Source organism: Carlito syrichta, unplaced genomic scaffold, assembly GCF_000164805.1.
Source record: "Carlito syrichta isolate Samal-C Ts95f unplaced genomic scaffold, Tarsius_syrichta-2.0.1 Scaffold302367, whole genome shotgun sequence".
Classification (NCBI taxonomy): Eukaryota; Metazoa; Chordata; class Mammalia; order Primates; family Tarsiidae; genus Carlito; species Carlito syrichta.
In genome coordinates, this window is record NW_007246463.1 from 789690 (window position 1) to 817627 (window position 27938).

Here is a 27938-nt window from a genome sequence, read left to right on the forward strand (position 1 = left end):
TCATGAAGGGGCGGGCTGCGAGGTATCTACCAAGGGCATCATGAGCTGCATGGTTGGTGGTGGCAGAGGCGACTGGACAGAGGTGGGAGACAAGGCAGAGTGGGTCGTTTGAACTTGTCAGGACTGATGCTTCTCCGTGGTGAAGACTTGTGATACTATGAGATGTACCCATGTGCTGCACATGAAGACCCAGGGAATCGTAGTAAGACATTCTGGCTCTAGTCAGTGAAGTTGGTGGTGTGAAGCCAACTGTTTAACTTGCATGTGATAAACCAGGTGATACAGGCCTGCTTGAACTTGGAGAAGGTGTATAAGGGATGGGTCAGGTCACAGGGCAGGGTCTTAATCCTCATGCACATATCTCGTTTAAATACCTTTTGTCATCCATTTCTAAGCTGGACTTGCTCTTGGAGAGCGGGGGCTTCTCTTCTCTCCATCTCCTTCTGCGGCTTCCTCTGCAGCCTCAAGTTCTCTTCCCTCTTGTGACGTTCCTCCTCCAAATATGTGCCACTTTCTCTGAATACTGTAACTGAGCAGCTCTCAGTTGCTTCTGCAACCGCTTCACTTCGTTCTTTAAAAACCTGACATGACGCATCATGTTTTCTGGAGAATCAATCTCCATGGAGATATCTCTCTGTGATGGGGAAGCAGAGTCAGGCTGGTCTAATTTCTCCTGCAGTATCAGCTTTTCAGCTTCAAGCTTATCCATTCTTTTCCAGAGACGATTAACTTGTGCTTCTTGCTCTTGTTTCAATGTATTTTCAAGGTTGGTCTTCTCCCATCACAACCGTTCTAATGTAAGTTGCTTAGAAAGTGCATCGTTCTCCAGTTCTTTCATTTTCTTCATCCGTTTGTTGACCTGAAATTCCTGCTCCTGGGCGAGATGCCATTCTAGCTCAGCTTTCTCATGCTGCAACTGCATCGATTTTCTGGAGAGCTCATTAGTGAGGAACTCTTCTTCCTTCTCGTAATTTACAGCAAGGGTTTCTTTCTCTTTCTGCAAAGTCTGAGTTTTCTTGAACCAAGTGTTACTGATAAATTCTTCTTCCTGCTCAGCCCTGGCTTGGATGGTCACGCTGGCTTTGCGCAGGTCACAGTTCTTCTCCCGCAGCGCCTTGCCCTTGAGTTTATAGGTCTCCAGCTCCTACTTGAGCCCCTTGTTCTCCTGTGGCCTGCATGTGCTCTGAGGGAGGCCTCCAAGTCCCCTGACCTAAGCCCACGGCTGCCGAGCCTCCAAATTTTATATTTTTAAACTCTAAATAATATTGTTCTATGTAATCTAACGTGTATACCTTCAATCTCACTTCCATTCTTCCCCTTACTCACTTCACTAACTTTCTAGCTTCTCCTTAAATAAATCAAGCGTTGTCTTCCTCAAAGCCTTTGCACTTGTCTCTTCCTGCCAGGTACAACTTTCTCAGTCTTCCCACAGATATTCCATAATTCAGTCTCTCCCTTTGTTCAAACCTCTGTCCCCATAATTGTCACCACAGAGAAGACTTATTTTGACCAATATGAGATCAGTGGCACACCCAGGATTCTTCCATCTCTCCTCTCTGGTTTATGTTTCCTTATAATTCGCATCCTCTGTTGACATTATTTTAGAGATATATTTATTCGTTATTATTGTTTCCTCTCTCCTTCATCAGATCGCCCTTCCTGAGGACCAGGACTTTTGTCCATTTATAGTAGGTTAAAAAAAAATCTGCTTAGTACACAGGAGATGTTTGAAAATATTTCTGAAAATCGAATGATTTTTATTTATTAATGTATATCTAGTACTTATCAGAGTGCCCTGCATAATAAGTGTTTGTTCAATGAATGAGAAGTTTCTTAATGTTAACTGGATAAACAGAAACAATTCATTAGGAAATGTAATTTAGCTTTAAAAGACTGCTATTGTTTACAAATGAATTCTAATCAGGTAGGTACTAACAGCTCCTCAGGGAGATAAAAGCTGTCATTTGGAATATTGCTGCTCTTTCTGGGTAAGTTTTTTGTTTTTTCTGATTCTGATAGTCGTGGCTGACAAAAGATACCAATGCCAATCCTAAGACTAGCACTAATAGAGAATATTACTCTTTAGCAATTGTTCAATGTTATCAATACTGGTTTTAATTATTAATGTGGGATTTATAGCTCTCAATTCAGGGCTGTAAGGAAATCTTTCGTTTTGAAATACGTGTGGGAATTTGTAACTCTTGAGTTCCTAGTGTTTCACTGTTTTCCCACATTTAAAAGTTGGCGTCTTGACCAGGCTTTGTGGCTCACTCCTGTAACCCCAGCACTTTAGGGGGCTGAGGTGAGAGGATTGCCTGAGCCCACGAGTTCAAGATCAACCTGGGCAACTTGGCGAGACCTCGTCTCTACAATTAATCAAAAAATTAGCCGGGCTTGGTGACACGCGCCTCTACTTCCAACTACTTGGAAGACTGAGGCAGAAGGATTCTCTGAGCCAGCAGGTCGAGGCTGTGGTGGCTGTGAATGTGCCACTGCACTCCAGCCCGGGCAACACAGTGAGACTCTGATTCAAAAAAAAAAAAAAAGTTGGAGTCTCTTTTCTTTTATCCACAACATAGTCTTTGAGTGCTTGAATTTGATTATGATCGCATATATCACTTTAAAACAAAACAACTACTGTAATTTCTGACTTCATAATTTTCTTTCCAATTCTTCTGTTATCAACTTCGTTTCCATTTTCACCTATCACTCAGACTGGTGGGGTAATCCTCAAGCTATATTTTATGCATTCTGCTTTTCCCCATGCTGTTTATTTTCCACATTGCATGCTAGATTTTCTAGGAAGTAAGTGACTTACTTCCTTCAAAATCCTTAGCAGCTGACTTTCCATTGATTTTAAGATCATCTCCAAATTCTTTGTTGTATTACTATAGCTGCATAACAATATTGTCACAAAGTTGTTGTCTTACAATAACACATATTTCTTATGTCAGTTTCTGTGGGTCAAGAGTTCAGGGGATGGCTTGGCTGTGTATTCTGATTCAGAGTCTCCCAAGGCTGTAGTCAAGGTGTCAGCTGGGGTTTCAAGATCTGCAGCGTGACTGGAAAAGGATCCACTTCCAAGCTCACATGGCTGTCGGCAGCATTCAACTCCTGTGAGCTATTGACTAGAAGCTGTTGTGAGCTCCTGGCTGGTTGTTGATCAAAGGCTTCCTCAATTCCCCATGGACCTTCCCAACATGGCCACTTGCTTCTTCAAAGCCAGCGAGGGAAGACGTCTCCTTGAAAAATGAACTTTCCATCTTGTATAACACAATCACATCAACTGTGCCTCATTCTATTGGTTAGAAGCAAGTTAGACCCAAACTCAAGGGGAGGATATTGCACAAGCACATTAATATCACAAGGCTGTCATAGAGTCTGTCTGCCATACTCATCAAGTCATACAATGCCCTCAAAATATGGTCTCAAACTTCCCTTTTTTTTTCTACCCCAGGATCATATATTTTAGTCACACTAAACTATTTATTTTCCAAAGAATTATACTGAATCACACAAGCATCTGTTTGTTTTTTAATTGCCTCCATTTCTTCTTTCTGTTGCATTTTGGTGGTGCTTGAATTACAATTCCGCACCTTGCCTGGCAAACTTTCACCAAAGCCTTTATGCAAATTTCAACTCTTCTTAGAATTCTTTTGGCCTATCAAGAGGAATTAATAGCTCCTTTTGCATTGTATTCCTAAGCCTTCCACCTTCCTCCTACACCACTGATTTTATTACAGCATTTTATTATGGTGCCTGCCATCTAAGTTTAAGTCCATTAAAAGTAGGTGGTATTCTATCATTCTTGAAACCCCAGCACCTAGCACAAGATCTGACACTAGTAAGGATTTATATATTTGCTAATAAAGCAAACCATTATTACATTAATTTTAAATGTTTGTTGTAGGTGAATTTTTGAACACTGTTGATCAAACTACTAGCAGAACATAATGGTTCATTCTTGAAGAATTATACTTTTGCATTTCAAACACAACATTACCCCTTTCCCAAATTCCAGCAAATTAAATAAAACATTCATACAAATAAATCAAAAGTAGATAAGTACTCAAATAAAGCATAACTTATTTTCCTATCTGACATATTTTTTCTATTTTATTTTATTTTAGATTCAGGGAGTACAAGTGCATGTTTGTTACATGGACATATTGAGTATCGGTGGGGATTGGGCTTAGGTGACCCATTCTTCAGATAGTGAACATTATACTCAATAGTAACTTCTGAATCCTACCCCCTCTCCCTTTCTCCCTTTCTTTAGTGTTCCTGGTGTTTACTGGTTCCATCTTTGTGGCCATTTGCCTCTCCTATATAAGTGAGAAAATGCAGTGTTTGGTCTTATGTTCCTGAGCTAGTTCACTTAGGAAGATGTTCTCCAGTTCCATCCATGTTGCTACAAAGGACTTGATTTCAATCTTTTTTAAGGCTTCAAATCACTCCATATTGTATACATACCACATTTTCTTTATCCAGTCTATCATTGATGACACTTAGGTTGGTTCCATGATTTTGCTATTGTGAATAGGGCTGCAATGAACATACAAGTACAGGTATCTTTTTAATACAATGATATCTTTATTGTTGTTGAGGAGGGTTGGATACTTAGCATTGGGATTGCTGGAGTGAATGGCTATTCTATTTTAAGTTATTTGAGAAATCTCCATATTGTTTTCCAGAGAGGTTGAACTAGAATTCCCTTTTCTCTTCATCTGTGCCAACATCTGCTGCTTTTGACTTTTTAATAATAACCATTCTGCTTGGCATAAGATGGTAGCTCACTGTGGTTTTAATTTGCATTTTTCTGATGATTAGTGATGCCGAGCTTATAAAAACATGCTTGTTGACCACTTGTATGTCTTTTTCTCAGAAGTGTCTATTCATGTTCTTTGCCCACTTTTTGATGGAATTATTTATTTTCTATTTTTCATGTGGGTTTTTTTTTTTCATGTTGACTATTTTCGCGTGTTACTTAGATTCTGGATATTAGTCCTTTGAGGAATAATTCGCAAATATTTTCTCATATTTCATAGGTTTTCTTTTCACTGAGTTGATTATTTCTTTTGCTAAGTAAAAGTTTTTTAGTTTGATTAAGTTGTACTCATCTATTTTTGTTTTTGTCTCATTTGTTTTTGCGGTCTTCATCATAAATTATTTGTATAAGTCAGTGTGCAGAAGAGTTATTCCTAGGTATTTTTCTAGGATTTTTTGAGATCTTACGCTTGTCTTTAATCCAGATTGAGTTAATGTTTGTATATGATGAGAAGAATGAGTCCAACTTCATTCTTTTGCACATGGCACCCAATTTTACCAGCATCATTCATTGAATAGGATGTCCTTTCTCTGCTGCTTGTTCTGGTTAACTTTGTCAAAGATCAGTTGGTTGAAGGTACGTGGTTTTATTTCTGAGTTCTCTATTCTGTTCCACAGATTTATCTGTCTATTCTTATACCAGTACCATGCTATTTTAGTTACCATAGGCTTTCAGTATAATTTGAAGTCAGGCGATGCGATGCCTCCACATAGATCCTAACAACTATGATTTTCATATATATTCTTGTTTTGCAAGTTTCTTTTTACTTAGGATTTCACTGGCTATTTGGGTTCTCTTTTGGTTCCATGAAAACTTTAAGATTATTTTTTCTAGTTCTGTGAAAAATGATGTTGGTATTTTGATAGGATTTGCACTAAATCTGTAGATTGCTTTGGGCAATATGGCTATTTTAATGGTATTGATTCTTCTGATCTATGAGCATGGGATGGTCTTTCATTTGTGTCATCTACAATTTCTTTTATCAGTGTTTTGTAGCTCTCCTTGTACAGACCTTTTGCTTCCTAAGTCAAATGTATTCCTAGGTTTTTGTTTTTGGGGTTTTTTTTAGGCCATTGTAAATGGGATTGAGCTCTTGATTTGGTTCCGGACTTAAGCATTTTTGGTGTATAGAAATGTTACTGATTTTTATTAATTGATTTTGAACCTTAAAACTTAACTAACGTCATTTAGTGGGTCTGAGAATCTCTTGGAGGAGTCTTTAGGCTGTTCTAGATATATAGCAAGTCATCAGCAAAAAGAGGTAGTCTGACTTACTCCTTGTCAATTTGAATGCCTTTTATTTATTTCTCTGCTTGGTTGCTCTTGCTAGGACTTCCAGTACAATGTTGAATAGGAGTGGAGTGGTCTGATCTGACATATTTTTTACATTTCATGTCTACTGAAACATAGCAAGTATGTTTACACTTAAGAAGTTGTGTAGCAATGTTTTCATTTCTATCTGCTAAAAAAATTATAAAAAATAATTTCAATATCATACTACTATTTTTAATATCAAATCAAGTTATCATTTTCCATTTTACTTATTTTAATTATATATAATATATAATAAATATATACTTTATGTATTTGATTTATATATATATAAAATTTCAGAGTTTGGAAAACTTAGGTAGCAGGTCATATCCTTTTAAATTTAATCTCTTCAACTGATGCCTTTATGGACTTGGAGTAGACGAAGCTTTAGGTTTTGTATTTGTCAATGAGTTAGACAATAAGGATTGGTAATATATTTTTCTATTTTTAGAAGAATTAAGAAAGACATCAGGACACTTTTACAGGTAATTGAAATTATTGTTTATTTTTGCTAAAATGTTTCTATTTTCATCTTTGGGAAGGAAGCATTTCGTAATTGGGTTATCCATATTCTGACCTCCTGATCCAGAGGTTCAGGCAATTTGAATTTCTTTCTTTTTTTTTTTTTTTTGAGTTGGAGTCTCACTCCGTTGCTAAGGCTGGATTGCAGTGGCATGCTCATGGCCACCCTAGTGTCGACCTGCTGAGCTTAGGTGATCCTTCCGCCTCAGCCTTCCAAATAGCTGAAACAACAGACGCACACCATCACACCTGGTTAATTTTTGTGATTTCTTGTAGAGACGAGGTCTCACCAAGTTGCCCAGACTGGTCTCGAATACTCGGGCTCAGGCAGTTCTCTTGCCTTGGCCTCCCAAAGTGCTGGAATTATAGGCTGAGCCACCGTGCCCAGCCAGGCAATTTGAATTTCTAACATAAATATCAGTCATAGACTATGGTGTGATATAACCATGCCTTTAACGCCGGTTACAGGGAGTTGATGCTACAGATTCTAACAATTATGATTTTCTTGCCTATACTTGTTTTATAAGTTTCTTTCAAAGTGTTACTTTTCTTTTTTTTTTTTAATCAATGTGCCTACCTACAGCATTGTTCTCCCCGACGCTTCTTAGGTATTTCAAAATATATGCACACAGAGTAAATAGACTTGGCCATTGAAATAAATTTAGCACAATTTTATTAGTAGTAGTAGCAGTAGTGATATGAACATTGAATGAGCTCTTCCTATGTGCCAAACATTGTCTTAAGTTTACTAGGTGTATGAACTCATCCATCCTCAGAAAGAGGATAACATAAATTATAGAGGAGTAATAATCTACCTGACAGATGATATACCTTGTGTGAAGGAAGCCCTGGGGTAGAGAGAGAGTTAGTAATGTCAAACATGGAAACAAGCCCAAAAACACTGGAGTGAAAAGTGTCTTGGGAGAAGTAGATAAAAGTGAAATTAAAAGATAGGTGGAGTTCAGATCTTTTAAAAATCCTGATCCAACTCCTTAACATCTGTAAACATTCTGTGATACTCACTGAGCACGGACAAAGCATTCTTTCATTTTTGTTTCTTACAAATATTGTTTTCACTTTGAATTGTTTGGTTGTTTTTGTAAATTTCCCTCACTAGTTTGACAATTCCTTGAGGATTGGACAACACCTTTCTTTCTTTCTTTTTTTTTAATTCTCCAATATAGGACTTAAAGTCTTTTATCTTATAAGTGTGCAATTAGTGTGAAGGGATTTATATCCACATTACCAAGGATTTAATTTTCTAGATGTATGGTCTTCAGCATAAACAGACTTCCATATTTCCTTCCATGTTTCATTTGACTGTGACTTTCTTACCTCTTTCTTGTATACCTGTTTACTTTTCTCTTCACTATCTGTATCAGCCCACTTCTTGACTTCCCACTTGCATATTAAATCACTTTTTGTACCAAAAATTCTTATAATTTTCCTTAATTTAATAATAAAATTAAGCTTATGAAAATTATTCAGTTCTAGAATGCATTGACATTCGATTCTCCCCCAAAGCAAATCTTGTTGGTTTTCTTCTTAAAATAGCAATGTGTATTTTTCCTTTAAACACGAGAGCACGCTGCAATTCCGTTTGATTTGGTTGCATATTTGCAAAATTAAATGAAAAGCAAATGTAGCTTTGTAAAAATCACCTCGCCCATAAAACAAGATAACGTGAGAAAGGAGGAAACAACAATTTCCTTTACAATTAGAAGCAAACCATCTTAGTAAGGTGAGGAATTCTTTGTACAGCAGAAATGTAGAATCATCAAAGAGTTTTATCTCCCTCTGAATGCTACATCACATCGGCATGTGTAAATGCCAACACACCCGCCTGAACACTGAGAAAAACACAAAGGCTCCATCATTCATGCTTACGCTGGGCTCAATTTTTACCCTGAGGTGCTGTAGGCACTCATGTAGCACTGCATATTTTAAGACATTCAACACCTTGCATGAGTGTTCCTTTGCCAGAGCAGATTATTCAAAATAATAGCCTGGAGTGGTGCCTGTATACTTCAGAGTACTGCCTAACCCATTGTTTATTTCTAAAGGAGAGGCAGGTCCCCAAGAATAGATATCGCCAATCACATTTCAATGTTGTACCAAATCCTCGAAGGAAACCAGAAGGTTGAGAGAAAGTTAAGCATTTTTCTGCGAGAACTGCATTAAGTGTTTTAACCTAGAAAAGAGAAAAAACATAAACAGACAATCTGGGAGTTAGAAAAAGAGCATATTGATACTCCAAGAAATTAGAGGTGGAAAAATATTTCTTCAAACCTAATTTTAGGGTGAGAGAAAATAGCAATGAGAGAGAGAGAGAGAGAGAGGAAGAGAGACTACTTTCCTCCACCAGATTGTTTTGCTTCCGCTTCCACTAAAAGCCATTGTTTACTATTCATAGTTCTTTTCGAAGATCAAGTTTGAGGAACACAGGAGATGATATTTTGGGGGGAGGTGGTGCAGGAATCTGATAGTAATGTTGTGACTGAGCCTGTGTAACTTAGAGAAGAGGCCCGTCCGGCCTCTGAAAATATTAGTCAACTTTAGTAGACTGCAACTTTCTAGTGTCACTGTAAGCCCTGTTTCTCCTTTTCTCCTGGAAATTATCTGAGATCAACAATGAAAAAGAATATGTAGAATTCATTTTTAGAGAGACTGAGAAGTATTGATTTGTTAACTTCAAACTATACGTAGGGGTTCCTAAAAGCAACTGAACAGCTAAAAGTATGAGGGAATATAGGAAGGGGAGAAGTAGTGGCAGAGAGCAGAAGAGCTCGGTGATGACACCTCCCAGAATGTACTGTCAAACGCTGCTTCAAGAGGTCAAGGACTCACCCTGAAAGTCAAGCCGTACACCCTGTTTGCAATAAAGAGTCAGGAAACTAGCGTGAGCAGAGTTTCTAACAAAAGCCTTTCTGGAATTGGTTTAGATCAAAGAAAGAAAAGAAGCAGGAGGCACATAGCAGAGATATATTTGAAGGTAGCCGTCTGTCTCTGTGAGAGTGGTGAAGGAGAGAACCTCTAAGTAAAAAACCCCAGAAGGCTACTGGCCTCCTTTCGTTTCACAAAAATAAACTCCAAATAACCAGTCTAGGAAAATTTAAATCATCTAATAAGAATTAACAAAAACGAATTAAACTGGCTCAAATAGACACAAAGATATGTAAGAAAAATTGTAGAAAACACATCCCAACAAATGGCAGCCATCAGAAATCATACAAAACTACAGACAACCAAGTTTAATAGGGAAGACATCAGAGCATGCTGTCTCAGTAGCCCATTCTTGAGATAACGACAAATTTTCGGTCAATCAAGAGAGTCTATAATTGCAGACACTATGGCAAAGGAGTGGGGAGAACGTGAATATATTTAACTGGAGAAGTAACACCAAAGCAAATTTGGAGATTAAAGTGACAGAATTAATGTAAGTGGGATATGTTCAAAAATAATTATACAGGTTGGGAGAACAATAAAGAAAAATTTGTGGAACGAGAGTGACTTCCCTGATTGTGTCTTGTTTAATAACTGAAATATTAATTCCTTTCATTTTTTTATTCAGATAGAATTTGTATATAGGAAACATACCTTTTTAATGTCCATTTTTGCAAGTTTTGACAAATGTGTGCTGTTGTATAAAGACTGCTACATCAAATTATGGAATAATTCTATTGTTTCTCTCGTACATACACTCAAATACACACACACACACACACACACACACACACACATACACACACACACACCCTTCTTTTCAGTTCATCACTCCCCTCAACTCTAGCCTTGGAAATCACTGATATTTTCTGTCCCCATAGCTCTACCTTTTCTAGAATATCATTAAATATAATCTTGTAGTATTTAGCCATTTGAATCTGATCTACTTCATTGAGCATAATGCATGAGATCCATCCATTTGTTTTGTGTATCAACAACTCATTCTTTTTATTGCTGAATAATATTCTGCTGTGTGATTGTACTTCAATTTGTTTATCCATTCCCCTAATCAAGGGACACTTGAGTTACTTGAGTTGTTTCTAATTTTTAGCAATTAAAGAAAAAGCCAGTAAAAGACATTCATGTACAGGTTTGCCTGTGAACATACATTTTTATTTCACTTAAGTAAATAACAAAAAGTGGAACTGCTGGGTCATATGTCAGTACATTTATATCTTTATTTTTAAAATGCCCTTTTCCCCCCCCCAGAGAGTCAAACTCATTTTGAGTTGCCGCCAGAATATATGAAAGTTCCAAGAACTCTACAGTCTCATGAACTTGGTTTTGTCAGACTTATTGTTTATTCATTTTATTTTAAGTCACTCTAGTAGGTATGTAGAAATCTTCCTTTTTGGTTTTTGTTTGCATTTCTTTATTTTCTAATCGTAGTGAGCATCTTTTTGGGTGTATACCAACCATCTTGGCGACGTGTTTGTTCAAATCTTTGGTTTATTTTTTAATTGAGTCATTTGTTTTCTTACTGAGATTTTAGAGTACTGAATCGAGTTTGGATGCAAAATCTTTTATCAGAGATATGAAATGCAAATATTTTCTTCCAGTCTGTGCCTTGACTTCCCAGGTTCTTAACAGTGTATCTTAAAAAGCAGAAGTTATTAATTTTAGTAAACTAAATTGAGCTTTCTAAACTCAATCTACTACATGTAGTTTTAGAAAAGTCCATTTTTCCCCCTTTTTGAATTGTAGTTTTGTGTGATAAAAGAAAAAAACTTTGTTTAATTCAAGGTCACATAGGCTTTTCCCCATGTTATCTTCTACAATTTTTACAGTTTTCAGTTCCAGATTCAGGTGTACAATCTCTTTTGAGTTTATCATGTAAGGAATGAGGTGTGGATTGAAGTTTATTTTGTGCATGAGGATAGCCAGGTTTTTACAGCACTAGTGTTGAAAAGGTTTTACCATTCTTCACTGAACTACCTCTGCCCCTTTGTTAAAAAGCAATAGTCTTTACTAGTCTATTTTTGTACTTGCTACTAGTCTCTTTCATTTGTCTACAGCTATATCCTCTTCAGGACCACACTGTCTTGATTAATGTAGCTTAGTAGTAAATTCTGAAATCGGGGCACATGAGCTCTTCAACTTTATTCTTCTACTTCAAAATTGTTTTGACTAGTCTAGTTCCTCTGTTACATACATTTTAGAATCAGCTTGTCTAATTCTTAAAAATACCTACTTGGATTTTTATTGGTATTTTGGTGAATTTGGAAATTAGCTTGGGGGCAACTAATTAGCACATTTGTAGTTGTAATTTTAGAGGATTTGTTGAGGGTTTTTAATTTTTATTTCATTTTATTTTAAAGATGTGGGGTACGATTCAGGGTTAGGTATACAAATGTTCATTACACAGGGACCCTTGTCGATGAGCTATACCCTTCCCTCCCCTGGCAGTTTCCCTTAACTGTCAACCCCACCCCCACCTCCCCTGGCAGTTTCCCACCATTGCCAATCCCTTTCTTATAGTATTATGATCATTGTTCAAGGTCCGCTTATGGATACTCTGTTCTTTGTTTCTGTGATAGATCACTGGGTATGATAGACTCTAAATCCACTCAAGTTGCTGTGAAAGTTCATATGTTTGTCTTTCTTTATGGCTACATAATGTTCCATTGTGTATATGCACCACATTTTTTTATCTGGTCCAGCTTTGATGGGCAGCATGTTGAGGGTTACTTTATGGCCCAGAGTATCTTGGTGACTATTCCATTTGTAATGAAAATAACAGGCATTCTAGGGGTGTATTCTGGTCTACACATGTTAACCAGGAAAACTGGTTGGTAGTATTTCTCTGATCCTCCATATTCTTACTACTTTTGTGTCTTTTTGCTGTATAAATTACTGAGATAATAGGGTTGATGTTTTCAACTATAAGTCCAAATTTTGCTTATTCCTATCAGCTTTTGCTCCATGTATGGTATTTTGAAGATTTACTATGAGGTGGATATATGTTTAGGATTGCTATGTCATTGTGATGAATCATTATGTGATAATGAAATTGTCTGATGGTAATATAGCCACTGTAGCTTGGCTAATGTATGTGTTATCAAAACACAAGCGGTTTAGTTGAGGTCCTGTTGCTCACTGCACAGAAAGCCAACCACTAAGACAATTATTTCCAAGGAAAAAAGTTTTTTGTTGTTGTTGTCTGAGTGATAACAACCAAAGAACTTGAGAGATTCTCTCAAATCCATCATTCCATCTTACTGAAGTCTAGAGTTTTATATAGTGGAGCAGGAATGTAAAAAACAGGTATTTAGGAGGAATAAGGAAGAGGAATTGGTAAACAGGGATTGGTGTCTGGCATCTTATTGTCTAGATGCAGAAATCTGGTAAATTTCAGTTTCTTGAAACTATAGACCTGAGGGGTCAGTTTCCTGAGACAGGAACTCAGATAAGATAAATTCAAATTTCAAGCTCTAAAATCATGTTTGTAAATTATGGAGGATCAATTTCTATGTTTATTCAAAAACAACACAACCATCAGGTCTATGGGGAAGTTAGATCAACTTCATATACAGGATATAACTTTTTCCATCCTCTCTATCTTAACCTATCTAGGTCTAATGTTTAAAGTGAGTTATTTTGGCCAGCTTCAAGAGTCTTACTTCTTAATTTAATCATTGTCTTTTAGTAGGTTTGTTTAGATCATTTATATTTAATAAAATTACTGGTATAATTAACATCCAGCATTTTGCTGTTTTCTGTTGTTTTTCACTTATTATATATGCCCCCTGTTTCTGCCATATTCTTTTCTTTTAGATTTTTTAAAAATTTTATTCTAAGTGTGATATTGTTTTATTATTTATGCCTCTTTTTTAAAAAATAGAACTTCCTCTAGAATTTAAAATATACATTTAGCTAATCTGTGTGTCTTTAAAGAATATTATACTGCTTTTGTGTATTTTAAAAGGTTACAAATATGACCTTTCAGTCTATTCCCTTCATCTTTTTCCTTTTTTTTCTAATATTGTCATGCAATTTATTTTTATGTTTGCTCTGAAAGTCAGTATCTTGCTACTCTTTTGCTTTAGGCAGTCAGATATCTTTTAGAGTAGTTAGAAATAAGAAAAAAAAAGAACTTTATGTGTTTGCTTTCATTTATATCTTCATTTATCCATTGCTCTTTTTTTGTGTGTTTGCCTAGATCTAAATTTCTTTATGACTAATGTATTTTTTACTGCCTAAAAAATTATTCTTAAATATTTCTTAAGCTGGCAATAAATTCTCTCTTTTGTGTTTATGAAAATTTTTAAATTTTCCTTTCCTTTTGAAAAATAATTTTTAGGTATTTAATTCTAGGTTGACAGTTGTATTCTTGCAGACTGTAAGAGTATAACTCCATTTTCTTTCAGGTTGCATGTTTTTTGTAGGGAGGTATGCTGTCATTCTCTGTTCCTTTGTATGAGACGTTTCATTTCCTAAATCTAGCTACCTTTAGAAATATCTATTTTTTTTCATAGCTTTAATATTATATGTCTAGTTACTTCTGTTTTTGTGGATGTTTTGTGTTGTTATCTACCTCGATTGTTGTTCTTTCAGTGTCTTGGATCACTCATATATTTCATTTAATTGGAAAATTCTTGGACTATCCCTTCTTCACCACTCTTCCTCTCTGTTTTTGTTCTTCTGAGGGACTTCCCATTACACTTATGTTTAGGTCATTTCATATTATCCCACAGCTCTTGCATGCTCTGTTCCTTTTTCAAAAAACTTTCTATTTGTCATAGCTTTTTAGCATAGCTTCATGTTCACCGATTCTTTCTTTACCTGTTTCAAGTCTACCTGTAAGTCTTTTGAAGACAATCTTCTTCTCTATTATTGTGTTTTTCCTGCCTAACATTTCTATTAAATTTCCTCTTAAAGTTTCATCTCTCTCTGTTGAAGATATCTATCTAATAATGCATTTAATCCACCTTTTTCACTCAAGACTTAAGAATATTAATCAGTTATTTAAAATTCTTTTTGTTAGTTTAAATATCTTTGTCATATATGAGTCTGGTTCTGTACATTGCTTCTGGTCTTCTGTAGAAGACCAGAAGCCTGAATGATATAAGACAGGAAATAATATTGAGGCAGGCAGAATTCTAAAATGGCCTCCTAAGATTTTCTGCTTTAAACTCAGAGACTGTGATGACGATCAACTCTCGTGCCCTGATTATGTCATGTCACATATCAAAAGGATTTTTTTTTTAAGTTGTACTGCAGAGATTAATCAGTTGACTTTAGATAAACAAAGGGGAGTTTATCTGGGTGCATCTATCCTAATCACAGGAAACCTTCAAAAGCAGAGTATCTTCATCTAATAGCAAAAGGGAAAGGAAAATGCAAAGAGAGTCAAGGCACAAGAAGAAATCCATGTGCTGTTGCTGTCTTTGAAGGTGGAGAAAGTCACTTGGAATGGACTTTAGAGGTTCCTCTATGAACTGAAAATGACACGTAGCTAATAGAAAATAGGTAAACAGGGACATCTATCCTACAAATCCAAGGAACTGAATTCTGCTAACAACCTGAATAATCCCAGAAAGTAATTCTCTCCTAAAGCTTCCAGGGCAGACCCCAACCCGGTTCACTCCTTTGTTTTCGCCTGTGAGACCATAAGTAGAGAACTGGGCTGAGTCTATCTGAATTTCTGACCTATAGAACTATGAGATAATAAATGAGTTTTATTTTAGGTTTCTAAGTTGTAATGATTTGTTATGTGGCGATAGAAAACAAATACAAAGATATAACAAGAATAAATGAGTTAGGCGACAGAACAGCAGTAGAATAAATAAGCTTGTTCTTGAAAAAGTTTACAATATAGATAAATCACTTATAAACTATGCAACAAAAAAGATAAATAAGAGACACAATTTTGCTTGGGAAAAAATAATAACAAACAAGGCAGAAGTCAAAAGAAACAAAAGGTATTACTTTGCAGAAAAGAGAGAAGATAACATATTTATATTTTTTGTATCTGCCTAAAGAAACTAAAATAATATATACAAAACTATTAAGAATAATAACTAATACTTGAAGGCAGAATGGGAGAGAAGCCTTCAAACTGAGTCAATAGTAGAAAGTTGTGGGAGGGAGGATTTACATATTTTTATGTATCTGTGTATTTTGTTCTTGAACTGTGTAATTGTAATTCCTTTACAAAAAAATCCATTTAAAATAATGATTGCACAAATAATTTCTAAAATATTACCAGGTTACTTTCCTGACCTATACCTCTGTTGGTGTGATTTAACTATATCTATTTCAATGAGTCCTATTTTAAAGCAAATATAATTCTTTTTATGTCATTTTTAGTACATTAAAGTAAACACATGGCAGACAGGTAATCACCAAAGCTTGCACACCTTCAAACACCTAGGGAGTGTTTTTTTGACAATACTTTTTTTTTAATTAAACAAGGTGTCCTTTGGAACAGCCAAGATGGAAACATTTAGAAATCTCTTTTCACTCCTCTGTGCAAAGTGTGGGAAATGAATAATGGACATAGGTAATTAAAATGAGAGTTTTTGAATTACCTAAGATGACATTCAGCAATACCAAGAGGACATCCTCGGGAACATGCAGAAAAATCAAAAGTCTTCTTAATAGGATGAGAAACAGAAAAAGAAACAAGAATGAATCTTTTACTTAGACGTGAGATAATGCTATTCCTTCTAGATTTGGATCCATGGTTAGAAAGAAATCTCTTTTTATGGGAAAGAGGAAATTATTCTAATATGATTAATATGGCAGGTTGATAAAAATAAGAAAGGGATGTGATTGACATTGTTTTTGTAACTTTTTATCCTAAAATATATCATGGAGAGAAAATAAAGGAGGATGTAAATGTCTTTATAATGAATATATGCAGAGACCATATGGTAAAATTATAGCTCCCAAATGGCATCAATTTCTAGATAGCGCTCTAATTTGGAATATTACTGATAACCTAATTTTGGATCTGTTTCAAGCCCATCATTGTGTTTATCTCCAAAAGAACCAAGGGAATGCACTTTGGAAGAAAAAAAAAGACAATCAAACTTCAGTCTGGTGGTTATTGAATGCATTAAAAAATAAACAAATAATAAAAGCTATATGGAGTGTAGTGATACGTGGCATGCAGAAGAAATAATGGAGGAGATAAAATACTGATAAATGTTATTTTTCAATCCTGCCCTTCTTTCAAAATAGAGAATCTCTTTGGGAAAATGATTAGATGGAAGGGTAAGCAGAAGTAGGTAGTGAGTTCTTACAGAGTACATGCACACATTGTATGCATGTGTGCGTACTCGCGTACACACACACACACACACACACACACACACACACACACCATAAGCTTTTTATTATATCCAGAGATGGACGCAGGTAATAAAAAACCAACTCATCTCTAGTTACAATAAAGCCCTAAAATAAAAAACAAACCTTATTATACGGACATGAAATTTCAAATGAAAGTATAATTGGCTTGCTGCATTTTAAGAGTGCATTACTAAGCTACAACATTATTGTTGTAACTTTATTACATACATTTAAAATTGAGAGTATTTTAATGCAGTTTGGATTTTCTGTCTCTTTCTGTCCTGTTCATGATTCAGCCTCCCTATTTGCCTCAATTCCTCCCTGATGAAGAAGCACACTCTCTTCCAGCTTCCTGGGTAAGATGGGTCAGGGTTTATTCTCAATTCTTCACAAAAGGTATCCCATGGGCTCTACAAGATTTTCAGTCATATTCATTGCAATGTGTCATATTCAGATTCTTAAATTTTTGAAGCTTTTCTAACTGTGTAAGCACCAATTCTCAGCTAACAGTATAATGAAGAAATAGCTTCTGGCTTTGTTTTTAAGTGGCCAAAATCAGTAAGAAAAAAAGCTTCACCAAACTTCTTAATTAATATTTTTAGAGTTAAAAATTTGTAGTGATCTTAGAACAGTTTAATCATTTTATGTTTAGTTCTATCCTGATGAAAGATAGCCAAAACAAAAGTGTAATATTCTGTTTAAGCAAGAAATGTTTTTCATTCTAAGTGTAAAAACTATCCTTAAACAAAAATCAAACCTGATGCAAACATAGTATTTAGTAATTAACAATTCACATTTCTACCATGTACGTTTAAAGTAATTCAGGTTTTGGATTCAGATTACCTGGGCTCAATTTTTTTTTTTTTTTTTTTAGAAAGCAGGATTTATTGAGAGGATAGAAAAGCTCCCACCATGGGAGGGGACCCGAAGGGGCTACCCTGGGCTCAAATTTTGATCCACCATTTACTTAGCCGTCTGACTCTCAGCAATTTTTAACTGAAAGATGAAATAAAATCAATCAATCAAAAAAATTTCATAGCATTGTTATGAAGATTAAAGGGGGTAATATTTATAAAATTATTTGTATAGTGCCTGAAAAATTAATTAGCACTTAATGCTACTACTAATATTTTATTTTTTTAAAGAAAGAAAAGACTGATCAAAGAGGACATAAGCCACCATGTCTCCTTTGAGAATACTTTATCTTCCATTTTTTGTGAAATGGGACAGGCAGAGAGTGGAAATAAAAGGAAATATATATATATATATATATATATATATATATAGTGTGTGTGTGTGTGTGTGTGTGTGTGTGTGTGTGTGTGTGTGTACGTGTGTGTGTGTGTGTATAAATATCTGAATTGATGTCTCACTCTTGTCTCCCAGGCTGGAGTGCAGTGGCATGCTCATGGCCACTGCAACCTTGACCTGCTGGACTCAGGCAATCCTTCCGCCTCAGCCCTCCAAGTAGCTGAAACTACAGATGCATGCCACTATGGAGTTCTTGACAAGCCTAGCAAAAAGACTTCGGAAATAGCTGTTTAAATGTGTCCAAGTTCCTTAGAGTCAATGATTTCAAACTGAATTCTTCTTCCACCATCCTTTGCCTTTAAAGTTACTCCTCTTCTCAAGTCCTCCCAGCTCCCCAAATGGTCACCACTACAAGACTGCTTAGCAAGAGACTCAGCAGTTACCCTTGAATCCTTCCTATCCCTTAGAACCAACATCAACCATCATTAAGCCCTAAGCCCTTTGCCTTAGACTTGCTACTGCCTAGGACCAATGCTCCGTTTCCAGGATGAACACCATCGCCTAGACACAGACATTCTACTTGGATTACTACAAAGCCACTCAACTGTCTTCCCTAGCTCCGTCCAGACTTTCCCCACCCATTTTCCATCCTTATTCAAAGATCAAACCTTGAGCCTGAAAATCTCACAAACATTTTCAACATTACACATTCTTCAATGCCTTCCCGCAGTTCCTAGGAGAAAGACCAAAATCGTTTCACAACTTGACCCTTGTTTACATTTTCGGGGTCATCCTCTGCCTTTCCTTCACCAATCTTAATTTTTTTTTTTTCCTGTTCCTTAGTTGCCCAGTATGTCTATTGTTTCAAGGTTTTTCCATAGGGGTGTCCCCTGCTTGGAATACTCAAACGCCTCCAGTTTCTAGCTATTAGGCACTGTTGTTGTCTTTCTTAGGCTTTGTATTATTCTGGAGACTATTTTGAGGATATTTCTTCTCCCTAAGGTATTTCATAGCCCCTACACCAAACACCTACTGAGTGGTTCACATCATACCTCCCATTATACTTCAGAGCAAGGACTACTATTTTTCCACTAATATTCATTATTAATGGATTTAATTTTATCAGCAGAGCTCTCATGTTTTAGCTATCAACGTGGCAATCCAGTGAAAGACTGCCTTCCTATCCTCTCTTTCAGTTCACTGTAACAGGTCATTAATTTCTCCCTGCGAGTTGTGAATAGAACTGATGCATGTCACTTCCCAGTTGTGCCCCTAAAATGAAATATGGATATATACTTCTTCCACTTTCCCCCTTTCCTGTGGTGGGAATACATTGGGAACTAAAGCAGCCACCAAGGACCCAGAGATGGAATCCACACATCTCTCCTCAAGCCCAGACTTCTCAACTCCAGACTCTCGTGTGTGATTCTCATCACTATGTTTTCAGATCTCATCTTAGCATCTTAGTTGGCACTTAATTCACTCTATTGGCTTTATTGTATACTTCATTCTTCAGTGTTGCAATGTCTATTTAATCTGTCATATTCCATGTCTGAATCACATCTATGCTCTTAGCACCTAACACAGAATCTAGATAAAGAGGAATGAATGAATGAGTGAATCAATGTCTACAGAATAAAATTGGAGTAGGGTAGGGCTAGACCTTTAGAAGTCTCATTATTCAACAAACATGCATGTGCAGGTATCTTTTTGGTAGAATGACTTGAGCTCTTCTGGGTATATCCCCAATAGGGAGATGGCTGGGTCATATGGAAAATCAATTTCTAGTTCTTTCAGAAATCGCCACACTGCTTTCCGAAGAGGCTGTACTAGTTTGCATTTGTACCAGAAGGGTAGAAGTGTTCCATTTTCTCCATATTCTCACCAGCATCTGTTGTTGTTTGTTTTATTAATGATGGCCATTCTTACTGGGGTTAGGTAGTATCTCAATTCACAATTGCAAAAACATAGAACCAACCATGCTTCCCATCGAAGCTGGACTGAATTTTTTTTAAATGTGGTACATACACACAATGGAATATTATGCAGACATAAAGAAAAATAAGCTTATGGACTTCTCAGCAACTTTGATGGATTTAGAGTCTATCATACTTAGTGATCTATCACAGAAACAAAGAACAGAGTACCATATGTTCTCACTTATAAGTGGACCTTGAACAATTATCATAATACTATGAGAAGGAGATTGGCAGTAGTGGGAAACTGCCAGGGGAGGGAGGGGCACCTCTCATCAGCAAGGGTACCTGCATAATGAACATTTGTATACCTAACCCTGAATTGTATCCCACATCTTTAAAATTAAAAAGAAGTCTCCTGATTTTTAGTCTGCTGTATTTTACATTTCCCAGCATTATTCCACATAAATATATGCCCCAGCTATAGCCTGACTCCTGACATCACCAACTCTATGACTCGTGGTGATGTCTAAGCACCTTGTGCCGGATAAAATTCCCAATATTTCCTTACAGAGACTGGATGATCCGAGCAGCAGAGCCCCTTAAATCAAGGTTCAAAATGGCCCATTTCTTGCTGACATGCTACATTTCCTTTCTGCTTTGAGTGAGATTATACAGCACGCTGAAATGATACCTTCATTTCTGAATGGCTTGGCATTCAAGAGAATTAAAATAAGGCTCTCCTTTATGGTTAAAAGTGAATTACAAAAAAAAGGGATACTGGCAGGCAATTACTCTATAAGCTATAGGAATGAAAGGGATTTCACAATGTGAGTAGTTCAGATTCATATAATGTGAAGAGCTGTTGGCAAGTGGGAAATCACTCAGTAATCTAAAAAGGAGAACTATGGCTATAAGTGCAAACACTTTCTCTCTCTCTCTCTCTCACTCTCTGTCTCTCATGCGTGCATACACACACACACACACACACACACACACACACACACACACACACACACACACACAGACACACACACTTATACCCCATAAGCATACTAAATGTAGAAGTTCCAAGGTAAGGATGAAAAGATTTAGCTCAAAGTGTGTTACATTTTTATTTAAACAAAAACAACCAAGAATGCACAAATTTAGGATATTTGGCATAGAAGATAATAAATATAGAGCTAGAGATAAAATAAGGGTATCTGTACTTTGTTGACATTATGTGATCTCATTTGAAATCTAGAATTTATAAATAAACATGCTGACATTTGAAATACCTTGTTACAGATTGAATTGCACTGCCGCAAAATTCATATGTTGAAATCTCTACTCTAAGTACCTCAAAATGTGACCCTCTCTGGAAATGGAGTCTTTGCAAACAACTAAGTTAAAATAAGGTCACTAGAGTGGGCCTTAATTCAATATGATGTCCATAAAAGTCTCTATTTTTCTCTAGCGTAGTACAACACACAAATTTTATCTTGTGACTTATAAAAAGTTTAATAAAATTTTGAAGAAATCACTGGCTCAGAATTTTCAGTTCTGTCTGATAAATTGAGATTTTGAGGTAACTAGAGCCTAGAAATAAGCATTTAGGCCTCTTCTCAGAAGTTGTATACAGAAATTAGAGGTGTCTCCATAGACGTATCCTGTGTGTGTGTGTGTGTGTGTGTGTGTGTGTGTGTGTGTGTATTATATAGATAATTATTTCTGTTTTGTCTGGAGACTCCTGGATGTTACACTACCTAACTTTAAAATGTAATCTGTGTTTTTATAAAATTACTAGGCTAAACAAATCATTAAGCATTTATTTAAATCATATTCAGCAGTGAGTGTATAAAGAAGTATATTCTTATGGACCAAACATCCTGATTGCATTATTTTGTTTTATTGTAAGCATTTGTATTTTTCGTTACAGACACTGGAAGCTTATGCTCTCCATAGCATGATATTGTCAATACTTCTCCAAACCACTGTCTGGGCATTCAAAGTGGTAACACACATCTGTTAACAGAACCATTTCTGGTATCCTTGCAAATGTCTAATTATGTTTTTATAAGAACAATAGTCTCTCATGAGGTTTTTAAAGTGCACATAAGTAGACAATGACTGAGAAATGAACATAAATATACAAACACCACTGTGAGTCCATTTTAAAAGGATTAAGAAGTCATTCATACAAAGGTTGTAGGAGAGCTGCTAAATACTCTAACATTTTCATGTAATTAAATTAATTTTAGTTTTTAATAACTTAGTAAATAAAATAACATAAGAGTGAGTCAGCTTTTCATCAAATATCAAAACCCCTCTAAGGGAAGATTGGACTAGTCAGATAAGATTTTACGTTCAGTGAAGATGGCAATTTTTTTCCCCCATGTACTCAAAAAGGCCTTAAGCATATAGACCATTATAAATAGTGAATCAGAAAGATTGTTTGACATAGGGTTATCTCCTTTTCATTTATCTCCCTGGACCCATCTTCTCATGCAAATGCCCTCTGGCCTTATTTCCATTGGTAATAATCTGTAATTTTTACTATTTTCTCTTTTCAATACCACTAAAGACTCAGATTTTCCTTAGGACATATTACCTATTTATAGCCATTTAGAACATTTTATACCAATCAGCACTTTGGAGCTGTATCTGGCAGTGTAAGTAGCATTTACAGAGTTTCTGTAGACTTTTATTACATGGTATGACATTAGATTGATGGACTGTCTCAATCTTATTCCCTGTCAATTGTACACTGATCCGTGACAGCCTAATGGATGTGTGACAGTGTTTGGAAGGGTGAGAGCGACTACGATAACATTTTGGGGAGGATGGATATCAGAGTTCCTTTTAATACTCATCTTAATTTTTCTCTCACATTAAAATTTTTAAAAGCTGCCAACATAGGATATGCCAATTTTCTTCATCAGAAAAAAAAAAATGGTACCTGTTTTAAACAAATGGTATTAAGTTTGATGGCAAAATAGCTGTCAATCAAGTGCACCAGGCTATTAGGCATTCCCTGTAGCAAGTAGACTTCCAAGGACCCTCTCAGAAGCGAATCATGTTATGCTCCAGTCTGGGCCAAAAGGTTATTACAGCTAGGAAGACATTCTCTGTTGAGGGAGGAGAAGAAGAAGGGTTGACTGCTCTCAAGGTAGGGAATTACTCAGGACTTGCCTGAGGAGACAGTTGAACCTTCCAGGCTGTTCCAGGGAGCATGTTTCTCTGACTAGCCAGAGAGCCTTTGAACACAGGAAGATTTCAAATGTATTTACAGTTTCAAAAGTTCCACCGGTGTCCTCTCTTGAGGGGCAGGGAAAAGAGAGCAAAAACCTTTGCAACTCTTTTCTCTCTTCTGAAATGTCATGAATAATACCCTGAAGCCTGTGTCTCTTGCTTCCCTTAGTGAGAGAGGTTCCAGGAAGCTTAGGGGAAATGGCAGAGAAAAGGAGGAGTCTGCTGAGGGACTCTGTAGTAAAATGAAAGGCACTGAAGGGAGACAGCCATGACCCACCCTTGGCACTGCTTCAGCATGAGTAAGAGGCAAGGTCAACAGAGCTCAGACAGCGGGTGGCAGCCTATGATACATGACATGGTAATGGACATGAGACCCGGAGTCTGGACTCAGCAAAAAATAACCAGGCAAGGGTGTATGCATGCTATTTTCTGTCCAAATGAAGAGGCTCAGTTGAGAGTCTGGAAGCTTTGTGAGTCAATCTGATTTATTTAAACTCTACTAAGAGCCATATGATGTTTTCATTTTTGGAGGGGATGGATATTCTGAACATTTTATGCATGGGAAATGCACAAAATATCTCTGTTCATTGCAGTGCGTCAATGCTAAACACACACACACACAACACACACACACACACACACACACACACACACACACACACACATCCAAGGTGTTCCCAGACTTTTTTTTAAGTTAGAATAATATATATAATAAAAAGATAAAGACTCCGACTGTGCCAGTGGAGTAGGCCAGAGGATCAACAGGGTTGAGACTCAAAAATCCTTGTCAACACAGGCAGGAAAAGGCATAAATTTAACCCCACACTGCTGAATATTGTGTGTCCAGCTGCAGAAGCTCAAAAGACTATTGCAATTATTTTCATAGCATTCTACTGCACACTAGGATTTATTTTCACCCAGTCAAATGTATTACTTAATCCTCATCTGCAGAACTGAGGGACTCTTCATCTCCAAACCCAGTAGAGATGACCAACATCACTCTAATTCAAGTAGGATACTTGGACCATAGATATTATAGCACCCAACACCATATGCCTTAAGCCGTTAAGAATTAACTCATGTGCCAGTCAGGATGGCTATCATTAAAAAGTCAAAAAAACAAGTGTTGGCAAAGCTGTGGAGAAAAGGGAATACTTCTACACTGTTGGTGGGCATGGAAGCTACTCCAACCTTTGTGGAAAGCAGTGTGGCATTCTCTCAAAGAACTAAAAATTGAGCTACCATACAATCCAGCAATCCCATTTCTGGGAATATATCCAGAGGAGCATAAATTGCTCTACCAAAAAGACACTTGCACGCATATGTTCACTGCAGCTTTATTTATAATAGTAAAAACAGAGAGCCAACCCAGATGCCTATAGAAATGGACTGGATACAAAAATTGTGGTACCTACAAAATGGAATACTATACAGTCATTTAAAAGAACAAAATCATTCCTTTGCAGCAACATGGATGCAGTTGGAGACCATCATTCTAAGTGAACTATCACAGAAACAAACAAAAAACTGAATACCACATGTTCTCATTTATAATTGGACCATAAACATTGGGCACATGAACACAAAGGTGGGAATGACAAATACTGGGAACCGTTTAAGGTTGGGGGGGGAGATAAAGAGTGCACAACCACTCACTGGGTACTATATTTACTACCAGGGGGAGAGAGGGCACCCCATAACCTCAAACCTCACCTACACACAATTTACTTATGTAGAAAATCCTCATGTGTACCCCACAACCCAAATAAGATAAAATAAGATACAAGTGGTGTAGATGATTTAAAAGTTCAGAAGAAATGCTGGCTTCAGAGAGGCTTGCTCTGCTATTATTACCATGTGAGAGATCCTTCTTCATATTGCTTGGCGCTATTGCCCCAAGATTTCTCTCCAAGATGTCAGTCAGTGACTGGCTGGACATCAGGCTTTCTCTTTCGAATCCAGTGAAGTTGGAGATGACCTTGGCAATACGTGAAAACAGTGGGAAAAGGCAGATAGTGTTTTAAAAATGCTTCTGCCAGTAAGGGCAAGAATAAATAGATACTGAGTGGCAATAAAATAGCAAATGTCAACTGCTGACCCTGTGTCACTCTGGTTCCTCTATAACATTTCATCATCTGAGTTCCAGATGATGGCCAGTCTTCATTTAGCTAATTAGTTAGTCAGTCCACAAACATTATGGAGAACCTACTTTTTGACCTGTATTATATATTAGAATGACAATAATGCATTTCCACTCTTAAGGAACTCTTACTGTAGTGGGAAGAAGAAATATAATTTGTAATTACAATGTTATGTATAAGTTCTAAAAGAAGCTGTCGGAGAAGGCTTCACAAAAGCTGGATTTGAACTTTGAGCTCCATAAAGAATTCTTCAAGCTAGGAAGTAATTGCATGCAGAAGAAATAGCATGTGCAAAGGAGGAAGTGAGGATGATAAGTGTCTGAGAAATAGTGAGTGGTACATAGTCTCTGGGGAGGAGATTGTAGAGAGAGTTGTCACAGGATTGGAACCTACACTTTTTGACCAAGCTAATTGGCAGCCCCAGATTCCTGCTCACACCAGTCCTCTCTAGTTGAGTAGTCACAGGGAACTGTTTGATGGTGATCAAGAATGGGGCCAACCCCATCCCAGATTTGTTCAACAAATTGTTGCTGGATGTCCATTATGTGCAAAGCACTGGACTACTACAAATTCATACCATCTGGCCTCACACAGACCCATCGAAGGGACGTGCTCATCAGCATCCCTCTAGAATGTGTTTTCTCTCTTTAAGTCCTTGTTTACTTCTGCTGCTCATTTTTTCTCATGATGACCTTACCTCTTAAATGGCTGAATGTATACGGGTCACGTGGCCTGAACGCCTGTCTTCATCTCTTAGTTTTCAGGATCTATCTTCCTTTACGTTCTTTTCCAGGCTTGACACCCATTTCCTGCAGATGAGGCTTTTCTCTTCCTGCTCCCTGGTTCTACTTGGTCAATTGCCCCCAGGGGAAGGTTTAGCCCTTCCTGAAGAAAGAGGTTCAACCAATCTATTCACTGCTTGCTTAATTCAGTGTTAAAAAATGCTCCTGATTCTGCCTGCAGGAATCTGATATGGTGAGACCCTTCTGTCTTCTCTTGTCTCCCCGGTGCTTTGTTCTATCATTCATTGCTTCCCTCTTATTATTTCCCTCTCCACTGACTCCTGCCCACTGACATTCAAAAATGCTCAGATTGATCCATCCTCCTCCAACAAAGAAACATTTAAAAGTATACATTGATTCCAGTCTCCCTTCAAAATCCTCCTTTACATGAGAGAACAGCTTATTCTTGCCTTTTTTATATCCTAACTAGACGCTGATTCCTTCAACTATTGAAATGAACTTTTTTATATAGGGCCGACCAGATAATTTGTGGAGCTTTTTGTTCACAAAGCAGGAAAAAGATGTCTCCTTTTCTAATCCTAGGTGTCTCTCTCAGCCTGTCATAAAGCTTTTTATTTGCCATTTAATATCACCTGCCTAGGGCACAGGAATACTCACAGACAAGTGCAGACACTTACATATGCCCAGAGCTCCACCCTGAGAGTCAGAACACAGGGTATGTGCCTGATTTCCACCTTCCCCATACCTGCAAGAGGAGCCCGGGGGTGCAATAGAAGTGGCAGTCTTTGATTGGGGACAGGAGAGCAGCAGCTGAGTACTTCTCACAAGCTGAGGGCAGCAAACCATATGTACAAGGCTCCACCCTGCCAAAGTGGAATTATCAATTGGAGGTCAGGTCCCTTGTAGTACAGGCTTCCCCTGCTAGGGAAGTGTTCTAGGAACCCATCAGCATCCGTGTACCAGCTCGCGTTGCTGTCAGAGGCTGCATCCTGCTTCAATGAATTTTTTGTTTGAGATTCTTTCAACATGCTTGACCATTTCACGATGGGTAATTTACACAAACAACCTGCCCACACCGCAGTGAGTGTTCAGTAGTTTTTGACTAAAAACATTAGGCACCCCCTCCCATGCCCCACCCTCCCTATTAACCCAATTTTGCCCCGAGTGACTTTCTTTTGTTTGCTTCCTCACATGAAAAGATTTCTCAAAGTGAAACATTTTACTGATGTGGAAGAGGTGAAACAAAAAACGTCAGAAGCACCAAAAGACGCCCAAATGGATGAGTTCAAAAGCTGTTTTGAGCAGTGGAAAAGCTTCTCGATAGGTGCATTGCGTCCAGTGGAGAGTACTTTGAAGGCGACTGAAGATTGAACAGTTAAGAATAAATACACAATTTTGTTATAAATAAATTGTGGGGTTGGGCTTGGTGGCTCAGCCTGTAATCCCAGCACTTTGGGAGGCCGAGGCAAGTGGATTGCCTGAGCCCACAGATTCAAGACCAGCCGGGGCAACTTGGTGAGACCTCATCTCTACAATTGAAAAAAATAAATAAATAACCAGGCATGGTAGCACTCGCCTGTAGTTCCAGTTACTTGGAAGGCTGAGGCAGAAGGATCGCTGGAGCCCAACAGGGTAACACTGGAGTGGCTGTGAGCGTGCATGCCACTGCACTCCAGCTTGGGTGAAGGAG

The 27938-nt window shown here is 37.2% G+C and overlaps 1 pseudogene; it reads right to left on the reverse strand.

The window, feature by feature from the left end:
- On the reverse strand, window positions 1–27276 carry LOC103258788 (annotated as a pseudogene).
- Between the last annotated feature and the right edge of the window lie 662 nt (window positions 27277–27938).